Here is a 23318-nt window from a genome sequence, read left to right on the forward strand (position 1 = left end):
TCAGACCTTGTGGTACTCCAGAACCAAGATCCAGAGATTCAGGATTTGGTTAAACAGGGGGAGTCTAAGAACTTTAGGATCTTTAAAACTAAAGATGAGCTTGTTATGGCTGTCAGAAAAAGTAACAGCGAGGGAACTACAGTGGTAGTGATACCTGTGTGTCTAAGGAAAGAACTTGTTGCTTTAGCTCATGGCCAGTAGCATTTTGGCATAGGGAAGACAGTCAATAGGATCTTGACTGTCGGGAGGTGGCCTGCTTATGTGAGGTATGTAGAGCATCACATCCACAACTGATTATCCTGTCTAGGCAGCAAGGTAGTGAAGGTACCCTTGCTGCACCAGCCCATAGTAGATCCATGGTCTAGGTTGCTGTGACGTTATCTGACTAAAATATGACCATGAAAATCATTGTTGCTACCACTGTTATATAATTGCTACAAATCTTATACAAAGTGTGACTCATGGCCAGAAAAAGGTTAACCATCCTGAGAAGGATAATTGACCCAGATTCAACCTTTAGAGACATGATAGAAAAGTATGCGAATGGTAATTAGGGCCATTCCATGGTAGATAGGCTAGAAATTCAAAATGCAAACCTATATTGTTAGAAATTAGAGGTGATACTAATTGTATGTCTGTACTCATATCTTGTTATATGTTAGCCATGTAAACAGACAGTTCCTGTCTGGCACTACAGCTGTTGATTTAAAGATCAAAAGGGAATATTAATATTTAGATGAATCTTGGGTAAAATAATATCATTGTCTATATTGTCTTTAAAGTTTGTGATAGACTGCCTAATGGATAAATTGTCTTGTGTTAGTCTGTGTAGCTAATCGGTGAGGCTTAGGAAACAGGGCTACTTCGAAGTATCCATGATTGCCTATTGTTTGCCTAAGAACTCCAACCCGTCAAAGAAGGCTAGAAAACAGTATAAAAGAACCTTGGGTCCTGATCTTTTTGATCTCAGATTTGCTTAAGCTTCATCAGGGGAAGCCTAAATCACAAGGAGTGAGATCCCAGTTCTCACTGGATCGCCCTGAATATAAACATTGGACTATAAACTATGAACTAATTCTGAAAGAACTCTTTGCAACTACAAAGCTCACCATCTCTACTATGAATCTGATTTCAGAAACTGTACTCATGTCTGTATGAATACAGATCTTTTAACCAATACTGACTCTCTTTTCCTTTTTAATAAATTTTAGTTTAGTTAATAAGAATTGGCTGAAAGTGTGGTTTTGGGTAAGATCTGGAATATTCATTAACCTGGGAGGCAATGTGTCTGATCCTTTGGGATTGGTAGAACTTTCTTATATGATGAATAAGATTTTCAGTAATCCTCATCATACTTGACTTGGGTGTCTGAGTGGAGGCCTCAGGCTGGGTTACTTTAAGGGAACCGTGCGGTTAGCTTCTGGGTAACCAGTGAGGTATTATAGAAGCTGTTTTGTGCTGATTTGGTAAATCTAAGCATTGGAATATCCACCAACTTTGAGGATTGACTGACCTATTTTTTGCAGTTCACCCTAATTGAGTAACTCCAGTGTGGCTCCCTGAGACCCTGGTCACAGTTGCAAATTGATTTTATAGGCCCATTGCCTCAGACTGGGCAAGGTAACAAGTACTGTCTGGTAGTGATAGATGCTTTCTTGAAGTGGGTGGAGGCACACCCAACGAGAAACAACACATCCAATACTATGGCTAAGGTGCTGCTGGAGCAGATCTTTTTCAGGTTTGGAGTACCTGATGTAATCTATTCTGACTAGGGCCCTCACTTTGTAGGTGATATGGTTAGGGGTATGTGTCAGGCATTTGGGATAAAGCAGAGGTTGCATATTGCAGGTCACCCTCAAAGTTCAGGTTTAGTAGAACGAACCAATAGAACCCTAAAGACTGCATTGAGAAAGATAGTGAAACAATCAGGTAAAGATTAGGATAGGAAGCTCCCACTGATTCTCATCGCACTAAGGTCAACAGTAGCTTCATATAGGCTTACACCTCACAGGGTCCTGACAGGTAGACTCATGAAGATCCCAGAGCAGTAGTGGCTGGGTGGAATGCCACCTGATGATTATCAGCCACGGATTCTGATGGATAAGTCCATGAGTGAATTGTTAGATTCCATCAGTAAGATCCAGAAACAGGTCAACCTGAAGACGAATAGAAAGCTAACGGACAAACGACTGGGGGACACTTCAAAGGTAACCGAGTGGAACATCGGGGACAGAATGCTGTATCGGTTTTATATGGAAAAGAGCCATGCATTGAGTCCCAGGTGGCTGGGCCCTGTTGTTATTGTTAACAAATCAAGTCCCACTGGTTACCAGATTGAAATTACAGGGAAAAAGAAGCGGGTTTTAAAGTGGTTCCACTCTTCCCAGTTGAAGAGCTGGAAGGGCCAATAAACATATAGCGGAAAGCACAGGTGAGCTCTGTCAGTACAACTTGCCCAGGAGGAAAGCAGAGGCTTCCATGGTGTAAGTCCCAGTAAGGGTCTGTTAGTGCTAAATATAGTAACCTGTCCCTTTTCTTTCTTTGCTTTCTAGGTGTTGCAGAACGATGCTCTGGTGTGTTTGTTTATGTGTATGGACCCTGCATTTTGGAAATGCAGTGATTGTTAACACCAGTGACCATTTTAGTTGTGAGGCCAATAACAGTTATGTAATCCAAGGAATGCCTCTTCAACTTAATGGCACCATAGCTAGATACACAAATGAACGACTGACCAATTGTTACATGGTCTGGGAAGACAAGTCCAGTGGAAGGACTATGACTTGTTACCAGATGTGCCTGTTACTTTGGGGTACGCTCATTTATTACTGTTCTGGGGGTGGGAGGGGGGCATTCTGTAATTCTATCAATGTACTGCTTGTGTCACTTATGTGTTCATATGGAGCCATAGGCGTGCGCAGCACATTTCATTAGGGTGTGCACCCAGGGAGCCCCGCCCCGCCCTGCCCCCATCCACTCCCTCCTACTTCCCGCCCCCTGACTACCCCCATCAGAACGCCCAACCCCCCCCTGCTCCTTGTCCCCTGACTACCCCCTCCTGGGACCCCTGCCCCTAACTGCCCCCCAGGACCCCACCCCCTATCTAAGCCTCCCTGCTCCTTGTCCCCTGACTGCCCCCCTAGGACCCTATCCTCTACCTGTCCCCTGACTGCCCTGACCATTATCCACACCCCCGCCCCCAGACAGACCCCTGGGACTCCCACATCTATCCAACTGCTCCCGGCCCCCTGACAGGACCCCCAGAACTCCTGACCCATACAACCCCCTCGATCCCTGCCTGCCCCAACCCCTCTCCACACCCCTGCCTCCTGACAGGGCCCCCCCCGCAGAATTCCCAACTCATCCAACCCCTCCCAGCTCCTTGTCCCCTGACCACCCCCTCCAGAGAACCCCCACCCTAACTGCCTCCCCAGGACCCTCCTTGCTCTCTGTCCCCTGACTGCCTTGACCCCTATCCACCCCCCACCACCTGACAGACCCCGGGACTCCCATGCACCATCTAACCCCCCCTGCTCCCTGACTGCCCCCTCCAGAGACTCCCCCACCCCTAGCTAGCTCCCTGGGATCCCACTCCCTATCCAATCCACCCTGTCCCCTGACTGCGCCCACCCCTTATCCAACCCCCCCGGCCCCGGACCACTTACCATGAGGCTCCTAGCAGCATGTTTTGCTCTGCACAGAGCCAGACACGCTGCCCTGCAGGAGCGGGCAGCCCCCCGCCCTTCGGAATGCCGCACACGTGGCGGCATGGCTCCAGATGAGCTTGGAGTGTGTCTGCCTCCCCGCGGAGCCAAACACTGCCCCACGGGCACACGCAGCCCCAGCCCCCAGAGTGCTGTGCGCTCGGCAGCATGGCTCCAGGGGAGGAGGGAAGGCGCGGGAGGGGCCGGCGGCTTGCTGCACTCGGCCAGGTGCGCCGGCCCGGGAGCGCGGACCCCGTGGCTTGCCGCACCGGGAGAGTGGGGCCATTTGCCCACCCCTGCATTAGGGTGTGCCTGAGCACACCTGGCACACCCCATGTGCACGCCTATGTATGGAGCTCTAGTTCTCCCTTCTGCAAGTCCCCTCCCAATGGAGCTATCCTGCAGGACCTAGGTTCTGGTTCCTCCATCCACACAATCAGATGAACACAAACACACACTAACAGAGCAAATCTGAGTGGACTGGGTCAATCAGCACTCTCATGCTGACCCCTTATATGCCCCTGGACTCAGTGGGCTGGGTCGAGCAGCACTTCCAAGCTGCCACCCTCGAATGTCATAGGTTCAGCACATCCCTATGCCCACTTTCACATTACAATTGTTCTGGTAGTAACCCACTTGATGAGCAAACCCCACAGTAGTTTGGGCGCTACAGGGATCTTTGTTTAGGTAAGAGGAGTGTTGCTGCAGAGTAAATGGGGAAGCCAAAAACACAAAAGAGTCAAGTTCAGAGAGAGAGAGAGGGAGGGAAACAACCAGCTTAACCATAACAGTTATTTATTGAATAATAGTGATAACCACACAAGGAGAGCTTAAACAGACATAACAATTACATTATTAAAGATTACAAAAACTGATCAAACAAGTCAGGGTTAAAAAGTTATACCTGAGGTACAAAAGAAAACAGAGAGAGAGAGAGAGCTGGGGTCTCACTACTCCATGAAGCTTGAACTGGTCGAGGTTCCCAGGTGATGGTGGTAGCTCAGGGTGCTGGAGACAGGCAGAGCCCCCAGCACGATCAGTCAGGAGAAGATGAAGTCCCAGTGGAACTCATGCAGGGTTTGAATCCAGGCATCAGAACACTTACTTGAGCATGGATAGGGGTCTTTGTAGGGAAACAACTATGGTTCAAGGGAGAACTCTAGATTTGTTTATTGGTAAACTGATGACTCAGGGCGTTTCTTTAGGCTAGACAATAGGAACTGATTATTCCTGACTATGGGTGGTGTTCTTTCAAGGGCGCTCACAATGCAAATAGGCAGCTATTCTTATTTTTATTTTTATTTTTCTATTTTGGATGTCAATCAAGGATTCATTACTAGAATTGGTCTGATAACTGCTGAGCTGGGTGTGTGCAGGTGTAGGTTCATTAACATCTGAAGCAGAGATCCCCCATGATGCAGTGCATCCCTGCTTTTCTGGTCCCAGAGTTCAGTGCGGTTCTTGCCTTGGAATCTCTGTTCTCCATTCTGTATGCTAATAGAGATGCCTCCCTGTCCCATCTTTGATGCAGATGAGGTGAGGGGAATTGTCTTAATCCTGTCACCCTTGTCAGGAGGGGTTTAGGTGTGTCTCCCACCGCCTTTTTATTGCTTTCTGTAACTCTTTCTTCTGACTGGTTTCGGTTCAAGCAGAGGCTGGGGTGTGTGTGTCCTTCATGAGTCAGATAGGTTGGATACTGCGCCCTGGTTCCCCAAGAACACAGAGCTGACTGGTATCAAGTCCCCCCGTTGATGGGGTGCTTGCGCTGAGCGAGTATCCCCATCACATCCTTGCTCTGTGGTACCGGCTCTGATCTTCCATCCATTGCAGCTGCCACTTCAGTCGTTGTATCCAGCAAACTAGCAGAACCAGACCAATTGCTAGTATAATTTGGAAACCGATGATCACCACAATGGGGTGAAGCATGATATTCAAAAGACCTGTTGCACTTGGGCTCCACCCAAGCAAAGTCTCCCAGCAGGAGTGATGGCCTGTGTTTTTAACTGTGGCTGCAAGCCTAGAGATCGCCTGGCTGTGGTGTTGAATCTCGAGTTTGCCATTCTCCCCCAAAGTTCTGAGCCTTTGCTGCTCAGCTTGTAAAGAGGGATGAGTTAATAGCCCCTTAATGGCAGTGAGACCCATTCCCAGTGAAATGGGGGAAACCTCCTTGTAGAGCTCAGGATCGGCATTTAAATGTTGTACCATCCATATAGGCACAGTACACTTAATATCACAACTAACAATGGTGGTTACATTACAGAAACAGCGATTAACGTAAAGCACCATGGGTTGGACCCAATGTCTATTAATCAATATAATAGTACATCTTGTCCTTACACACACACATGCTTTACCAACATAGACAATAACTGATTCTTCTTCCTAGATAACATCGAAAGAACAGTGAGACTTATTCCCAGGTTGTGGGAAGAAGAATTTATTATGTTCCTCCAATGCTTGGTCTTCACAGATACAGCCCAAACCTTCTTTTCTCGTACACCCTTTTACAATTACTGTAACATAACACATCCACACATTATCTTTCTGCCAGGCCCAAGTGTTAGGTTCTCTGGAGTACATTACTGAGTTACCATTAATCTGTAATTCCAGTGGGACTACTGGGTGGATTACTCTAATTTCTTTGCCCGCCACAGTTATCAGGAATAACTGCAAGCTTTGCTGGTGGTGATTGTACGAAGCGTTAACTAGTCTCCACCAGGGCTGGAGGACTAATTCTTCCTCTGTTACATGGGGCTGAATTGAGTTGATTGCCACCATGGGAATTTGTCCTGCTATGGCTTGCCAAATCATTCCCATGACTACGTTTTGGGTGAGAGCCTGAGCTTGCTCACACGCCGAGGCCAATGAGACATTATTCTGGAGGGACTGTACATCAGACATTATTAACTCTTCATCCTTTTCTATGAGTCTTTCCCATCCAAGAAATACTTTACTTATTAACTGCTGTTCCTCACTTAACTGTTTCAAAGATGCTGTTAATGGGATTCCCATCTTCCCAATCATTTTGGTGGCATATGACAGTTTATTAGCCAGAACTGCTACATTTGCGGCATCAACTAAAGAGAGTCCTGTTCCGACAGGTGCAATCCAATCACTTAATTCCCTTTTTACTCTGTTTACATGGTTGGCCCTTTGCCACATTCTTACCCATTCATCCCAACCCTTATGGCTAGTTCCAAACAAGGGAGCACATGCAGGTGCAATGTGAGAGATATTTATGCCCTCTAAGTGGATTTGAACCTCCTTCAGAGAAGTTTGAGGTTGAAGAACCAAATGTTCTTGTTGATCCAATTTCAACACATGGGGTCCTGAAATTGGTGCTCTTAAACATCAGAGGGGAGCAAGGTTTGTGATCAGAGGGTCGAAATTTAAAACTGTTTTTTGTTGTTGGCCCAATTCCACTCTGTACAAACCGGGGTCATGAAATCCCTCTGAAATGGCAATATGCCCATAGAATTTAAACCAAATTGTTGGCATGAGCTTGACACAATATGTGCCCTTTAATGGAATTACCCAGTCTGGGGGACCTTGCTGAGTCAGGTCATGTCGAGCTAGAGTCCAGTTCAGCGGTTCACAGTTCACGAGGAATCGTATGATATTCTTGCCTGCTGGTGTGATCAGAGACAGCTGCAGTTGCTCTCCAGGTAACAGAGGTGTCTGAGTTCCAATGACAATGATGACATGTAGGGGCATGGTTGTTCCCCAGACAGCGGAGGAAACCAGGGCTACCCTGCACCTTCCGGCACCCCGGAGGCTGTCACTGGGTGTGTCTGATGGTGTATGTCCCATTCAAGACCACAGCGGCATACAGAAGAATGGGATGGAGTCTGGGGTGATCTTAGTTTCATAACAAAACTTGAGTGACTCTCCGGTGGCACTTTGCGTGCAATTGGCAATTCTTTCCCGGGGCAACCTGAGGAGTTGCCAACAGTGTAGAACTGGTAGTGACGCTGCAGGGGCAGGGGGTTGCTCCCATTCCTATAGAATCCATGCATATGGCACAGCAATTTTACTTCCTTGGCTCCAGCTGGCCAGTACCTCCAGAGGCTCAGAGGGATCACAGATACAGCATAGAGCCCGGACAGCATCAGATTCCAGACACTTATGAACAGCAGGGTGCTGGTGCACCAGTGGGATGTCATGGCTCGTGTTCGGGACCTGTGAGGGGGCAGAGAAGAGAAAACAAATTCCCACACTTCCCTCCCCCTCCCCCCCATATATACTGGGACAATCTGGGGCCAATATTGCAGGGTGAACATGAAGCAGTGACCTACGTGAGAGTGGCCATAATAAGTCAAGGACTTTTCTGGCCTTTTCCTGTCTCAACATCAGGGTAAGCACTGACCAGCCCACTCGATGCGTATTTTCCAATGGCCCAAAGCCGTTCCTTCTTGCTAGATGGAGAAGACAGTTATAATATTCCTTGAGGGTCACGTGGTTTATGCTTCCATTCTTTGAGCTGTGAAGAATGAACCCATTTCCACCAGGGTTTCCCATTTTTCCCATTCAGGATTTCTACCTGACACACACTGGGGCTGGCCCGATTCACAATAGAGCTGTAGCCATCCCAGGTGCGTGTAAAGAGCTACTTAGCAGTGACAGAGGCAGTGTTGGTTTTAGTAGGGATGGCTCCACCCTGGATCCTTCTAAAACAAAGTCAGTGGATTCTTACACAGCTGAGAAACTTTGGCAGCTAGAAACCGAACCAAATTTCTCAGCACGGACACTGTTTCTTGCTACAGGCAATGAGTCATTCTGAGCTAACTCAATCAACCCACTTCCACACCCTTCAGTTACAGCAAACTGCTTGCAAAAGCTAGCACGAGGTTTTATTCCTTCGGGAGCACTTTTAGGCAACAATCCATTTCCCCCAGAAATTTTGTTCTTTCCCTTTTCAGCTAGGGGTTGCGCTACAGAAACATTTTCCTGAGCATTTTCTTGGTTTCAGTTGAGTCCAGAACGACTTCTGAGACAATTGACATATCCTCAATCAGGGTAAGCTGAGAGGCACATTCTGTCTGCTCCTCAGACAGAAGATTGGAGACAAACTCTCCCCCAACAGACAAACTGCCATTCTTAATATTCACAAGGTTTGGAATTTCCTCCCCTTCATTCCCAGACAAGCGTTTGGAGATTGGGGTAGCTCCCTCCATGGGCAAGTCATTACCCTCAACAGACTCCCTCGAGAGCCTCCACTCAGAAGAGGGGGCAGGGATCTGCCTTTGACAGGGAGTGAACGTGGGGGATGGACTCCGTACTGGGGCAGTGGGTTGTGGGGGAGCTCCCTGCATTAACTCCATTCTCCGCATGACATGAGACAAAGCATTAATCAGGATGCTGAGGGGCTGGAGATCATATTTTCCCATATCTTCCCCTAAATTCACCAGCTTGTTCCAAATCATGTTCCTAACGGTCTCCTTGGGTCAGCGCTGTCCAGGGTTGTGGGAGGTAGGGTGTGACGAACTGGAATGTTCTTAATGTTTTCTCTGAATACTGTGTGAGTGCCTCAGTTTCCCCTATGCAGTTCTTAAGTATCTAGGTGGTGGGATAAGGGTGTATAGTTGCTGCAGAGCAAAGGGCCAGGGTACATAAATGCCCAATACTCTGTCTCCTAGCAACTGATGGCCTGGGCCCCTCCTCTGCAAGGTACCAACTGAAGGTATTGGAGACAAAGAGATCAGGTGACCGCCTGGCCCGGGTAAGAGACAAAGGGGCTGGAGGGGTTTTTCAGTTTGGAACTGGCTGGGGACTAGGAGTGAGGGCAGACGGGGGTATTGGGCTCGTTGGGCCCCAGAATGGACCCGGCGGAGGGGTCCCGTTCGCTGGACTGACAAGCCCTGTTTTAGACCGTGTTCCTGTCATCTAATAAACCTCTGTTTTACTGGCTGGCTAAGAGTCATGTCTGACTGTCAAGTGGGGGTGTGTGCAGGACCCTCTGGCCACCAGCTCCTTCCAAATCATGTTCCTAACTGTCTCCTTGGGTCGGCGCTGCCCAGGGTTGTGGGAGGTAGGGGAATTAGAATTGGGAGGGCGCCTGGCAGAGTGAGGACCATTATTTGTAAATGTGATAGCCTGCACGGGCTCTGAGGTAGTCTTTTTGCTGACTTGTCTTTTTAAGACACTTTCCTCTCTTGCAGCAAATCTCCTGCCTGTTTGATTTTTGCCACTAGTTCACTCCAGGTGAGGTGTTCTAAATCCACAGTCCCCGTGGTCAATTTTGTCTGAGAATTTAGTCCTGCATAAGTGCTCTGTACTAATTTGTGTCCCTGATACTGGAAAGTGATAATCCCATTCTCCTCTGTCTGGGGGAATGAATCAGAGAGAGCTGCCAGGATTTTCTTTCGAATTAGGTAAACTTCTGGGGCCTCTCCTGGTTTCTGCTCTTCCATTATGTACAGTTTCTTAAGGGAAGACGCAAGCAGTAATATTTTAAGAGCACTTATCCATTCCCGGGGTCCAGGGGCAGTCCACTCCCAAGAACCTATGCCTATGTCTAGAGCATCTGCATCACAAGGAGAGGCACATAACAGCCAATTGGGTTAAGTCCATGCCATCAGCAGAGGGGTACATTTGCCAAATACGGGCCAGCCATGCAATGGCTGTGTCATGGTTCAATGGCCCCAGTCTCTCAGCAATAGCTTTGGCTTGACTAGGAGACCATCTTACTACATCTGTGACCAGCTGTTGTGGGAGGATCGGCTGCTGCAACTATGTGTTTAACCTCCCTTGTGGAATCATTATGCATGTGTGGCCAATCGGGGATGAATGGATTTTTAGGGACAGCATCAGGGAGTATCTTTATTTTCCAAGGTGGCTCCAAATCACAATCCTCTCTCAGCTTTACAGCTACTACCACCCCCTTATGTGCGCTAAATTGGGCACACAATTTACTAATCTCTGCTTCACGTTCCTGATGGCCTGCTGCTGCCTTTGCTGCCTCTGTTCTCTTCTGCCAAGAAGCAAGTTGCAGCTCTTGCTTCTTCTAAGGGTACGTCTTCACTACCCGCCGTAACGGCAGGTAGCAATCGATTTATCTGGGATCGATATATCGCATCTTGTTAAGACACGATATATCGATCCCCGAAAGCGCTCACCGTTGACTCCAGAACTCCACCAGTGCAAGCGGCAGTAGCACACTCGACAGGGGAGCCTCGGCCATCGATCCCGCGCCGGCTGGACCCCAGGTAATTTGATCCAAGATACTTCGACTTCAGCTACACTATTCGCTGAATAGCTCTGAAGAAGTGAGGTTCTTACGCACAAAAGCTTATGCTCCCCATACTTCTGTTAGTCTTAAAGGTGCCACAGGACCCTCTGTTGCTCTTAACAGAAGGTTACCAAATATTCTATGAGAGAGGGACCTTGCTAAAGAAGCTTGGTCTGAAAAAGGAAAAGAAAGCTTACTCAGGTCTGTGCCTCAGTTTCCCTACTCCACAGCAACTACTCAACAATTAGCATGTGATTAGGGTCATGAGCTGCCCACGTTTTCTCCACCAATGTGCCCATTACTTTGGGGTACGCTCATTTATTAAGATTACTATTCTGAGGGGGTGGTTTCTGTAATTCTATCAATGTACTGATTGCGTCACTTGTGTGTTCATATGGAGCTCTACTTCTCCCTTCTGCAAGTCCCCTCCCAATGGAGCTATCCTGCAGGATCTAGGTTCCCCAGAATCAGATGAACACACACACACACACACACACACACACACACACACACACAGCAAGTCTGAGTGGACCGGATCAATCAGCACTCTCAAGCTTAGGTAAGAGGAGTGTTGCTGCAGAGTAAATGGGGAAGCCAAAAACACAAGAGTCAAGTTCAGAGAGAGAGAGAGAGAGAGAGAGGGAGGGAAACAACCAGCTTAACCATAAAAGTTATTTATTGAATAATAGTGATAACCACACAAGGAGAGCTTAAACAGACACAACAGTTACATTTTAAAGATTACAAAAACTGATCAAACAAGTCATGGTTAAAAAGTTATACCGGTAGTAGAAAAGAAAACAGAGAGAGAGAGAGTGCACAAGCTGGGGTCTCACCACTCCATGAAGCTTGAACTGGTCGGGGTTCCCAGGTGATGGGTGGTAGCTCAGGGTCCTCAGTGCTAGAGACAGGCAGAGCCCCCAGCACGATCAGTCAAGAGAAGATGAAGTCCCAATGGAACTGATGCAGAGTTTGGACCCATGCATCAGAAAACTTACTTGAGCATGGGTAGGGGTCTTTGTAGGGAAACAACAATGGTTCAAGGGAGAACTCTAGATTTGTTTATTGGTAAACTGATGACTCAGGCGTTTTCTTTAGGCTAGACAATAGGAACAGATTATTCCTGGCTTTGGGTGGTGTTCCTTCAAGGGTGCTCACAATGCAAATAGGCAGCTATTTTTATTTTTATTTTTCTATTTTGGATGTCAATCAAGGATTCATTACTAGAACTGGTCTGATAACTGCTGAGCTGGGTGTGTGCAGGCGTAGGTTCATTAACATCTGGAGCAGAGATCCCCCATGATGCAGTGCGTCCCTGCTTTTCTGGTCCCAGAGTTCAGTGCGGTTCTTGCCTTGGAATCTCTGTTCTCCATTCTGTATGCTAATGCAGATGCCTCCCTGTCCCATCTTTGATGCAGATGAGGTGAGGGGAGTTGTCTTAATCCTGTCACCCTTGTCAGGAGGGGTTTAGGTGTGTCTCCCACCGCCTTTTTATTGCTTTCTGTAACTCTTTCTTCTGATCGGTTTTGGTTCAAGCAGAGGCTGGGGGTGTGTGTCTTCATGAGTCAGACAGGCTGGATACTGCGCCCTGGTTCCCCAAGAACACAGCGCTGTCTGGTACCAGACTGCATTCACAGCAGACAACAGAGTCTCACATGTAACCCTAGACGATGCTAATGGGAACACGTTTGCATCCGTGTACAGATTGGATGTTGGATGCATGTGGATAATTAGTGATACTTTTCTCACTGGCTGCACACTGCAAGTGGCAGAAAACAATGGTTCCCTTTGTTCATATATGGAAACAAAAAAGAATAGTTGGATGAAAGTTGGGGTAAACACTATTGATATTGTAATCAATGTTCAATAGCAAGTAAGAGCTGTAGAAATTAATTTGTATACCCCTATTGAAATGTTTACTGGACACATGCAGTGTATCAACTTCACAAATGTCAGACACTTTGGTTCACAGAATAAGAACAAGTTTAGTGAGTATGGAAATGTTACATTCAGTGTTAGGTGCATAGGTAGCATTGATGTAGACATACATGTAAACTGTACAGGTAAATGGGTTTTCACTGGCCTGTATGGTCTCAGGAAGGTCAAGGAAGTTATTGTTGTTCGTAAACCATATAAAAGTTATATTGGGCCTGTGATGGTGAAGAGGGATGTAAAAAAACGACTTCTGATCAACCCTTGTTACTCCCTGAAAAAATTTATAATGTCACTTCAAAAAGCAACAGAGGGTCCTGTGGCACCTTTGAGACTAACAGAAGTATTGGGAGCATAAGCTTTCGTGGGTAAGAACCTCACTTCTTCAGATGCAAGTAATGGAAATCTCCAGAGGCAGGTATAAATCAGTGTGGAGATAACAAAGGTTAGTTCAATCAGGGAGGGTGAGATGCTCTGCTAGCAGTTGAGGTGTGAACACCAAGGGAGGAGAAACTGCTTCTGTAGTTGGCTAGCCATTCACAGTCTTTGTTTAATCCTGATCTGATGGTGTCAAATTTGCAAATGAACTGGAGCTCAGCAGTTTCTCTTTGGAGTCTGGTCCTGAAGTTTTTTTGCTGTAAGATGGCTACCTTTACGTCTGCTATTGTGTGGCCAGGGAGGTTGAAGTGTTCTCCTACAGGTTTTTGTATATTGCCATTCCTGATATCTGACTTGCGTCCATTTATCCTCTTGCGTAGTGACTGTCCAGTTTGGCCAATGAACATAGCAGAGGGGCAATGTCACTTCAGTTAGATATCTCTGTGTACAGTATAGGTGTGCACCTTATGTAATGCCACTCAGGGTGGGATGGTACTCCTGGCTGGAAAGCGTCATGATGAAGAACTCTAGATTGAGCAAAAGAGACACCCTAGCTACGATCCTAGGAGGGGTGGGCACTGGCCTAGGTTTCCTTAACAGCATAGATAAGGAAATCTTGGCTACCAAGATAGGGGCTATAAGTGCAGATATAGCTTCCCTATCGCATCCACTGACAACATCCCTAAACCAATTGAGTATGATGCAATGTAGAATTCTAGTGTCCTCCCAGGGTGGTTACAGCTCCAGAAGCAGGATCATCTGAATATTATAACTGTTTTAGATGTCCTGCAGACTAATGTGTCCCTGGCCCTGTCCTGTATTCAATCTCAGGACTGGATATTCACAGTAGCAAAAGATCTAATCAGAGATGCGTTTAGTGGAGTTCTGCCAATAGAGTTGAGGCGAGTCATCTGGAGAAACTTCACCAACTCCTTTGAACAAGATCACCAAGAATGGTGGAGGTTAATGAATTTCTCTTACACAAATGAGAATAATATAATTATTGCATTTGTCTTCCCTATTGAGCAGGCCCAGAGGGAATGGATTTACTCTTTGGTTCCACTAGGACTTAATGTCAATCAGTCCGTCTTTATGTCAGTAGAGTTGAATAGGTGGGTGTACGAGAAAGAGGGTACCTACAGGAGTGTTAACTTGAACTCCTATGTGGAGGAGTATGGTACAGGTTATACCTGTGATTCAGGGGTAATTGAGATGTACCATATCTGTTTAGATCCTAAAGAAGGTAAATGCCACTACAGAGTAAGTGCCAGTGATTACAACAGATATGTTATTGTATTTGTGGATACAAAATGCATCTGCATTAGAAGTTGGTGTCCAAAGTTTGTGGTAAATTATTTCTATGAAGTATTTCACAATCCCTATGTTAACCCGTGCCTGTGCTCTGTATCACCTGTGTGATGGGATGTGGTATTGATTTTGTCAATACAATCCAATAACATGCATTATGTGCTATATGACCATGTAACATAAGTACACATGGGTGCAAATCTTTCTCTGCCAGAGAGATTGTACGTCATCCTGAGTTTAGGCAGTAGTTGAGGCAGCTAAAGAAAGATGGAGAGGAGGTGATGCTGGCAGTCCATCACTCCTCTAGGCAAATGAAGACAATTATGAAGTGGGTGGCTTCAGAATCTAGGTTCAGCCACTGGTGGGAAGGATTATTCAGTGGGTCCACTAATCTGAATGAGATATGGAATATTTTATTGCACCCAATAGTAATCGTATTGATCATTCAGATTCTAATGATAATAGGAATGGTGGTATTGGTTTGTTGGGTCAGAAAAGGGTACCAGTATTAACCAAAGGTTAATATCAGGGTAGTACTTTGAGGTAATGGTTCCTTTCAATCATCAACAGCTGTGAAAGAAATTAACCAAGGGTTTAAGTCTAGGTAACGTCTGAGGTTACTTGGACAATGGACAGAATACTTTATACAGGTATAGTAATGTGGGGGCTCATAGTTTGTGTTACTACACATGGCCACCAAGGAGGGGAAATGTAAACAGTGAATCGCCATTTTGGTTAGTCTCACCCTCCTGTGTCCTCCATCTTGGATGGGCTTCTTGTCCCTTAGTCCCAATTTGGCGCCCTTTTTCCAAGTACTTGTCTCTGATTGGACAGTCACAGCTTTGTTGGTGTTTGAAATCTTTTAGGAGGTTTGTGTAAATAAAGGATACTTCAAGCTGCCTGGATACTGCTGGCAAGTCTGCCCAGTAACCAGAGAGAGTGGGAAAGAATATGTGATCAGAGTGAAAATCTATATAAGGACTTGACACGCAACAACTGGTTGCTGCCTGTCCGAGTGGCAGCTTGTGTCCACGTCTCATTGGGGGGAAAGCCAGGGCTCCAGAAGCTTTGTTTGTACTATAGACTTGGGGAAAGCAGAGGTTAGCTCTCTGCTAGTACTGGAGACGAAGAAAAGAAGACGAGAAGACCTGCACGCTTACCATCGCTCCTGGTCCTGTCCTTGGCGGAGGTGTTCCTGACGGCGAGTTCCTGAGCAGTGGCTCCTGGGTTCCAGAAAGCGGTTCCTGGTTGAAGACTTCAGGGTTCTTGGTCTGTTACCCTCATCCTGGTTTCCTGCATGGAGACAATATTATAGAGACCTTTTCTACACCTGTTGTCCACTCTGTTTTGGGTTTGGATTCAGGCTTCATGCCACAGTTACGTTAAACCTACTAAGTGGTTTGTTAATAAAATCCTTTTTGTTTAAGTATATAACTGTGATAGTTTTCATTGTCAGGGAAGGTTGGTGGAGGTGGGAGGGTGACAGTTGATAGATGCTGTTGGGGGCGTTCTTAAGCTGGGAGGGGTCCTGTTACTTTGGATTCCTAACTGCCCATGTAGTTCATGAGGAGTAAATTGTGTGCACCCGATGAAGTGGGTTTTAGCCCATGAAAGCTTATGCCCAAATAAATGTGTTAGTCTCTAAGGTGCCATCAGTACTCCTCGTTCTTTTTGCAGATACAGACTAACACGGCTGCCGCTCTGAAACCTGTCTCATTGAATTGTGTAACATCATGTTAAAAATTTACCACTTATTTCTGGCCTGAATTTGTTTTGCTTTAGCTTCCAACCAGGGGATCCTGTTCTGCTTTTGTCTGCTAGATTGAAGAGCCCTCGCCTAGCAGAAATCTTCACAAAGCATGAGCTCATGTGGGGTTGTTTTCTCACATGCTAAATGTGAATCCTACTCTAAACCAGTAAACCAAACCTAGCCTAACAAACCGACACAGGAAGCAGCTCTTGTGCTTGTCCTGACTAGGACAAGTGGTGGGACTTAGCCCACGTGTGCCTTAGCTGTAGCTATCTGCCAGATTGGAGCTAAAGGCCCTGCCTCTACTCCTGATCTAGGTCACCTGCTCAAGTTAGCTAAGCTCAAGCCAAACTAGACCACTTGTCCTAGCACATGCTTCCCCATAGCTCTTCCTTTAATGCCAGCAGGGCAAGGCCAGCTCCACAAAGTTTGTCCTTCTTTTGGACTTACGCAGGGAGCCAGGCCCAGATCCTCAAAGGTATTTAGCTTCTAACTCTCATTGATTTAAATGGGACTTAGACACCTACATGCTTTTGATGCTCTGGGCCCCAGTGTCTAGGAATGAAGAGAGAAGTGGATGATGCCCCCTCTCACTGCGTCCTATCTGTAAGCGCTTGGGGGCAGGGGACAGGTCTGTGCAGCAGAGCACCTGACATACCTTGGGTGCTGCGAAATTAACAAAGAGTGACGGCCTTCACAACCTTCATGGAAATCCCACCGAGACATCCTTAACCTTGCTGCAAGCTGTCAAGTATTCTGGGATAATTCCCAAACTAGGTCACCAGCCCAAGTTCTGCTGTGTGGAGTTCTCCCTAGTGGGGAGTTCAGCAAAGGTCCCCAGGCCTCACGTTTGCTGTCAGTTTCATTTTTCACTCATGACATTTATCTCCTCCAGAGATGGGATTCCAAGAGTGTAGCTCCCCTCCCCAGAAGGGATGCGGGGAGGGGCGGGGGCGGGGGGGGGGAAATCTGGGACACAGATATGCCCAAACATGCCCTAGAAGGGAGATTAAATCTGCGTCCGCCCATTTTCTGGATATTAACCCAAGGGGGTCATATGTGGCCTTCAAAGCTAAGACTAGCTGATTGCCTGGATTATTGCAAGATGTTTCTATGCAAAATAATTCTAGAGTTATGTTCCATGTATGATATTGTGTTCCAAATCTGTTTGGAAGAAAATCACAGGCCTGACCCACTCAACATGAGAACAATGGACCTCCTTTGACTGAGCCAGTTTTTGTTGACTGGGTGGGGAAGAGGCAGCCTTGAGCATACTCAAAGACAAACGATTCCCAGGCGAGTTCTCAGAAGAGGAGCCCCCCTGGGGTAAGAGACAATGATCTGTGTCTGTACAAAAATGAAGAACGGGCACAAGTGGGGACTCTGCTGGTGTGGGACTCTCATGAAACTTGGATCCCAGTTTTTGGAACTGGACAAGCACTGCAAGGAATCACTTTTGGGTGAGAGAGACCTTAATTAGATAGGAAGGTGATGAGTTAAGAAGTGTAGGCTACAGTTGGCATGTTATGGGTTTTCTTTTCTTTTTTTAACCTGTAACCTTGTTTCCTAACCCTTGCACTTCCTTCTAATTGAATTGTTCTCTCAAGCCCTGGTAGATGCACTTCAGTTTGGTTTTACTATAATGCTGTCTCAGTGCCTTGCGCTAAGGAGAGCATTGAACTAAGGTGAAGCCAGTGAATGGGGTGCACTGTTTTCTCAGAGCCAGCAGTGTGGCCCAAAGACCCCTTGTCACCAACTGGCAGAGGACACAGAAGTACACATGGGTTACAGGGTTTGGGATATACGTACCAGACCCAGTCTGCCAAAAGATATAATGTAAGGTCACCAATGAAAGCCTGTGTCACACTGGTCATCATAATCATTGTGATACGTACGGACAGAAAATATGTGAAGAGTTATGTGTATATACTAAAAATTATGTTCTCTAGGTCTGTGCATTAAGGCAGGTCACCAAAAGGTGAACCACAGACCTGTCAGGCAGGGGGAAAGAGACACTTATCTCACTCAGGTTGGTCGTGTGCAAACTGAGATTGTCTGGTTCACAATGGTACCCCGGGACAGCCTGAGCAAAATGTTAATAGACAGATTGAGGGGGCTGCAGGAAAAAACAAAAACAGCTGGGGGTCTCCTGCTTAGGAGTAAGACAATAAACTTCTGAAACTAGATCTGGGAGGCAGATGAACCCCCAAATATTCTTTCAATCTGTGAGGACAAGCAGCCAGCTGGCTTGAAATCTGCAACTAGAAATAAGGTGTAAATTTTTCACAGTGAGGGGAAATAACCATTGAAACAACTTACTAAGGGTAGTGATGGATTCTCCATCATTGGCAAATTTTAAATCCAGGTTGGTTGTTTTCCTAACAAATCTGCTGTTGTTCGAACAGGAATCATTTTGGGGAAGGTCTCTGGCCTGTTGTATGCAGGAGGTCAGACTAGCTGATCACAGTGGTCCCTTATGGCCTTGGACTCAATGAACACATCTGGAGTACTGTATCCAGTTTTGGGCCCCACACTACAAGAAGGATGTGGAAAAATTGGAAAGAGTCCAGCGGAGGGCAACAAAAATGATTAGGGGGCTGGAGCACATAATTTATTATGAGGAGAGGCTGAGGGATTGTTTAGTCTGCAAAAGAGAAGAATGAGGGGGGGATCTGATAGCTGCTTTCAACTACCTGAAAGGGGGTTCCAAAAAGGATGGATCTAGGCTGTTCTCAGTGGTACCAGATGACAGAACAAGGAGTAATGGTCTCAAGTTGCAGTTGGGGAAGGTTTAGATTGGATATTAGGAAAAACTTTTTCACTCTGAGGGTGGTGAAGCACTGAAATGGGTTACCTAGGGAGGTGGTGGAATCTCCTTCCTTAGAGGTTTTTAAGGTCAGGATTGACAAAGCCCTGGCTGGGATGATTTAGTTGGTGTTGGTCCTGCTTTGAGCAGGGGGTTGGACTAGATGGCCTCCTGAGGTCCCTTCCCACCCTGATATTCTATGATCTTTGTCTGGGAGAGAGTTCTGGCTCTGGTGATACCACCTGTTATTAGTAATTGATTTTCAGCAGTCTCCCCAATATGATAGGTGCTTTGCAGACACAAAGGAAGGGATGGTCCTTACATCAAAGGGTTTACAGCCTCCAGTGTCTCATTTCCCACATCTGCCTGGCTGATTGTGGGGCATTTTTGTTCCTCCAGGAGCAGGCATTTTCACCCTGATGCACCAATGTTCCTGGGCCAGGTTTAGCAGAGTGGTGCTGAGGTCCTGGGAGTGGATGGTGCATGGGCCGTAGGCTTTCCTCCCCTCCTGGCATGGTTCCATTTGTTTCTGGGGCAGAGAGAAATCTTTGGAAGCACTTGCTAGGACTGAATGAACAGAAGAGCCATATGCATGGATGTGTCACCTCCTTTCTTGGTTTGGCTCCTCGCTACTCAAGGGAATGTGTCTCTTTCCTGTCGTGTGCTGTTCCTGCTTTCCCCCATGAAGGAGTTTGGCCACCTGCACTGTTGGGAGTTTTGCTCTTTGTAAAAAAATAATTTTGCTGAATATCCCCAACATGACAGGTCTGGCTGCACATTGTAGCACTGGGGGCTGGGCAATCACACCCTGCTGAAGGTGTTGGGTGTGACAGCTGCCTTCCATCCAAGCTAAAGGAGGGAGCAATTAAATGCTTCTTTGCTTTATGATAGCTGAGACAATGGAAAACCACTGCTCAACAACCACATCCTATGCAAGCTTGGGCAGTGTCTGGGTCTTGCAGTCTAAGAAGGTTCCCGGGGGTGGGGAGGTGATAAGAAAAGCAGGGGTAGGGGAGTTATTGAACTGAGGTTGTGCATCTGTACTACAGCAGAAACACCAGGGAAGCACATGGAGAAGGCAGCAAGGAAGCCAATATGCCCCCCCCCATCCCCCCACCAAAATTTGTTTGACCCTGAGAAAAGCTAGGAGAGAGTGAGCTTTTGGGCTGAGTGCTGGCTGGAAAGTGGTTGTAGTGTATTGAAAACTGTGTTAAAATTGTGATCTATCATTTTAAATTCTCAGGGGGGTTTCGGGTTCTGCTTGCAGGCTGGGAGCTCTGTAGGGAAGTGTATGATCTGCATCAGTCTGGAAAGAGCCAGCCTGCAGCAAGAAGGGGTGTGTTGTGTTTCCCTGCCAGAGGGAGGAGCCTGCTTGGGCTCTATTTTGGATTCTTGTGTGTTATCATTCCGAACTCTAAAAAATAAACCACACTGGATTGGAAGCATAGGCGCCGACTTCTGCTGGCGCCGGTGAGTGCTCAACACCCCCTCTGTCCCCTGCCCCGCCCTGACTCCACCCCTGCCCTGCCCCCTCCTGCCCCTGCCCCACCCCCATTCCAACCCCTTCCCCTAATCCCCGCCCTGGCCCCGCCTCTTCCCTGCCTCCTCCCCAAGCGCACCACATTCCCGCTCCTCTCCCTTCCCTCACGGAGCTTGTTACGCCACGAAACAGCTGTTTCGCGGCGGCAAGCGCTGGGAGGTAGGCGGTAAGCAGGGACGCGGTGCACTCAGGGGAGGAGGAGGAGGTGAGGTGGGGCAGGGAGGGGAGCTTGCCTGCCAGGGCGCAGAGCACCCACCAATTTTTCCCCATGGGTGCTCCAGCCCCGGAACACCCACGGAGTCGGCGCCTATGATTGGAAGGGGTTAAGGAGTTGCTCTGGACCCAGGCTGCTCTGCTCCACCACACCTGCAATGCATGCACAGGCTGGAGGAGGAGCTGAAAACGGGATCTGAGTAGCTCACTTGCAGGTAGCAGACCTGCCAACTCTCGTGACTTTATCGTGAGTGACGCGATTTCTAAGTAAAATTAAGCCTCACTCATGAGCTTGCGAGAGAACTATGAAATCTCAAGAAAATTTTTTCAGCCCCAGCAGTGGGGCTCTGGCCTCTAGTACCTTTTTATACTAGAAAGGTAAGTTTCTAGCCTGTGTGGTAGCAGAGGAAAATGGGACCTGAGTGCACCTTTTAAAGGCCCAGAAACCAGAAGGGAAATAAAGAGAACCCACATTTCATTAAAAAAAAAAAAAACTCATGATTTTTAAGCCAATATCCTGATTTTGCAGGGTCTGACTCATGATTTTCCAATGGCAACGGTTGGCAACACAAAGGTGGCCAGTGAAGGTGAGCAGACCTGCACTCTGACGCTCTGCAGAAGGAGCCCTGAGGGAGGCCCAGCAGCTGGGCCCCTGACTGTTGATGGTCTACTTGACCCGCTGAGGGAAAAGGCTTCTGGGATTTTGCGAGGTTGGAGAAATATTCTTTGTTCTGTTTTGTTTGCATGGCTTTGCTGTGCCCTCTTGCTTGGGGAGGCTGGTAGGAAGTGACCCAGGGAGGCAACTGCACAATAGTGCAGGATGTGGGAATCCTTTGGGTTCTGGATTGGAACCTGGTGGAGAGGATAGGCCTGGCTTTCCCTGCCTGCCCTGATGGAGCTGGAGGCACAAACTCCAGACTCAGGACTAGGAAGACCCCATATCCCAGAGAGTCTTGGCTTGAGACTTTGGCCAGATGAAACCAGAAGCTCCTTGCTGGGCAGTGGAATTAGTCTCTGCTGGAGTCTTTACTTACCCTGGAAGAGGTGGACACGGTTTGTGACCCAGTTGGCTGAGTCACAGAAAGGGACAGGGCACTGCAGGGCTGGAGTGTCTATCAATAGGGGGTGCCAAGACAGAAGACTGCCTGTCGTGTCCTTTCCTGACCACTAGGTGGTGCCTGTGAGGCGCAGACCCATCTGCGTGGAGAGACGATAATGAAAAAGAGAGCCTGGTGAGCTGGACATAACGAGAACATGAGCCTCTAAAGACGCAATATGTGCCCCCCCCCCCAATTTTTTAAAAGAGCGAGATAAGTTTTATGGAAGAAACCAAAGGAAAGGGAAAAGGATCTCTGAATTTTTGGCAACCCTGAAAAAACTGTCTGCTCCATGTCATTCTGGGTAATTTTCTGACAGGCTCTCAGAGATTAATTTCGTTTTGTAAACATCCCGAATTAAGAGGGAAGCTGTTGAATGTTGTGTATAACAAGAAACTGCCACTAGAGGGAGCCATGGAGATTGCACTCTGAATCCACAAAGAAAAATGCACCAACATTTGAAAATACCCTGGCCCCATGGGGCTGGGAAGAAAGGCCTCCGCAGGGGGTGAGGATGATAATGATAATGATAATGACACAGGCTTGGACATATCATCCCCCTCGTTATCTTAATGCAAAGGGAAATGATGTGACATTGACCCTGGAACTAGATACAGGAGGGGCGATGCCTGTGGTCACTCAGGGGGCTACAAATGGCTTGGGGGACGATTGAGAGACACTGAGATGCTTTTACAGAATAACAAATAATGGGCAGACAGGAGTATTAGGCAGTCTCCCAGTCACTGCAATATATAAAGGTCGCTGTTCCCCATTAGAGTTAATTGTAACGGAAGGAAATGGTCCCCCACCGATGGGCAGAAAGTGGGTATCCAACGTTTGACTGGCTTGGAGTGTGGTGCACCACATGCCAGACAGAGAGAGGGAACTGAAAGAAAACTACAAACCGGATGTAGTACAGACATGGGATTGGTAAAAGGCACAGCAGCAAGGCTGGTTGTGTCTGACAAGGCCATTTCTAAACTCCTGAAGGCTACACTGTGACAAAGTGGGAATTTTCTGTAATATTTTTTATGAAGCCTCTGTGTGCCTCCATTTCCCCCATGAGCTGCAGGGTTCCCCTAGGGCAGGCCTGCACAACATGCGGCCCGGGGGCCACATGCGGCCTGCGTGGGCTCATTGTGCGGCCCGCGGGGGTTGAGTAGATGGGCTCACTGTGCGGCCCGCGGGCGGAGGGGGGGGGTGAGTAGACAAGCGGCGGGTGAGGGAGGGGGGCTGAGTAGGTGAGTGAGCGGGCAGTGGCAGGGAATGAGTAGGCGAGCCGGGAGGGTGGAGGGCTGAGTAGGTGAGTGAGCGGGCAGTGGCAGGGAATGAGGAGGCGATCCGGGAGGGTGGAGGGCTGAGGAG

The sequence above is a fragment of the Malaclemys terrapin genome, chromosome 23, assembly GCF_027887155.1.
Source record: "Malaclemys terrapin pileata isolate rMalTer1 chromosome 23, rMalTer1.hap1, whole genome shotgun sequence".
Taxonomy (NCBI): Eukaryota; Metazoa; Chordata; order Testudines; family Emydidae; genus Malaclemys; species Malaclemys terrapin.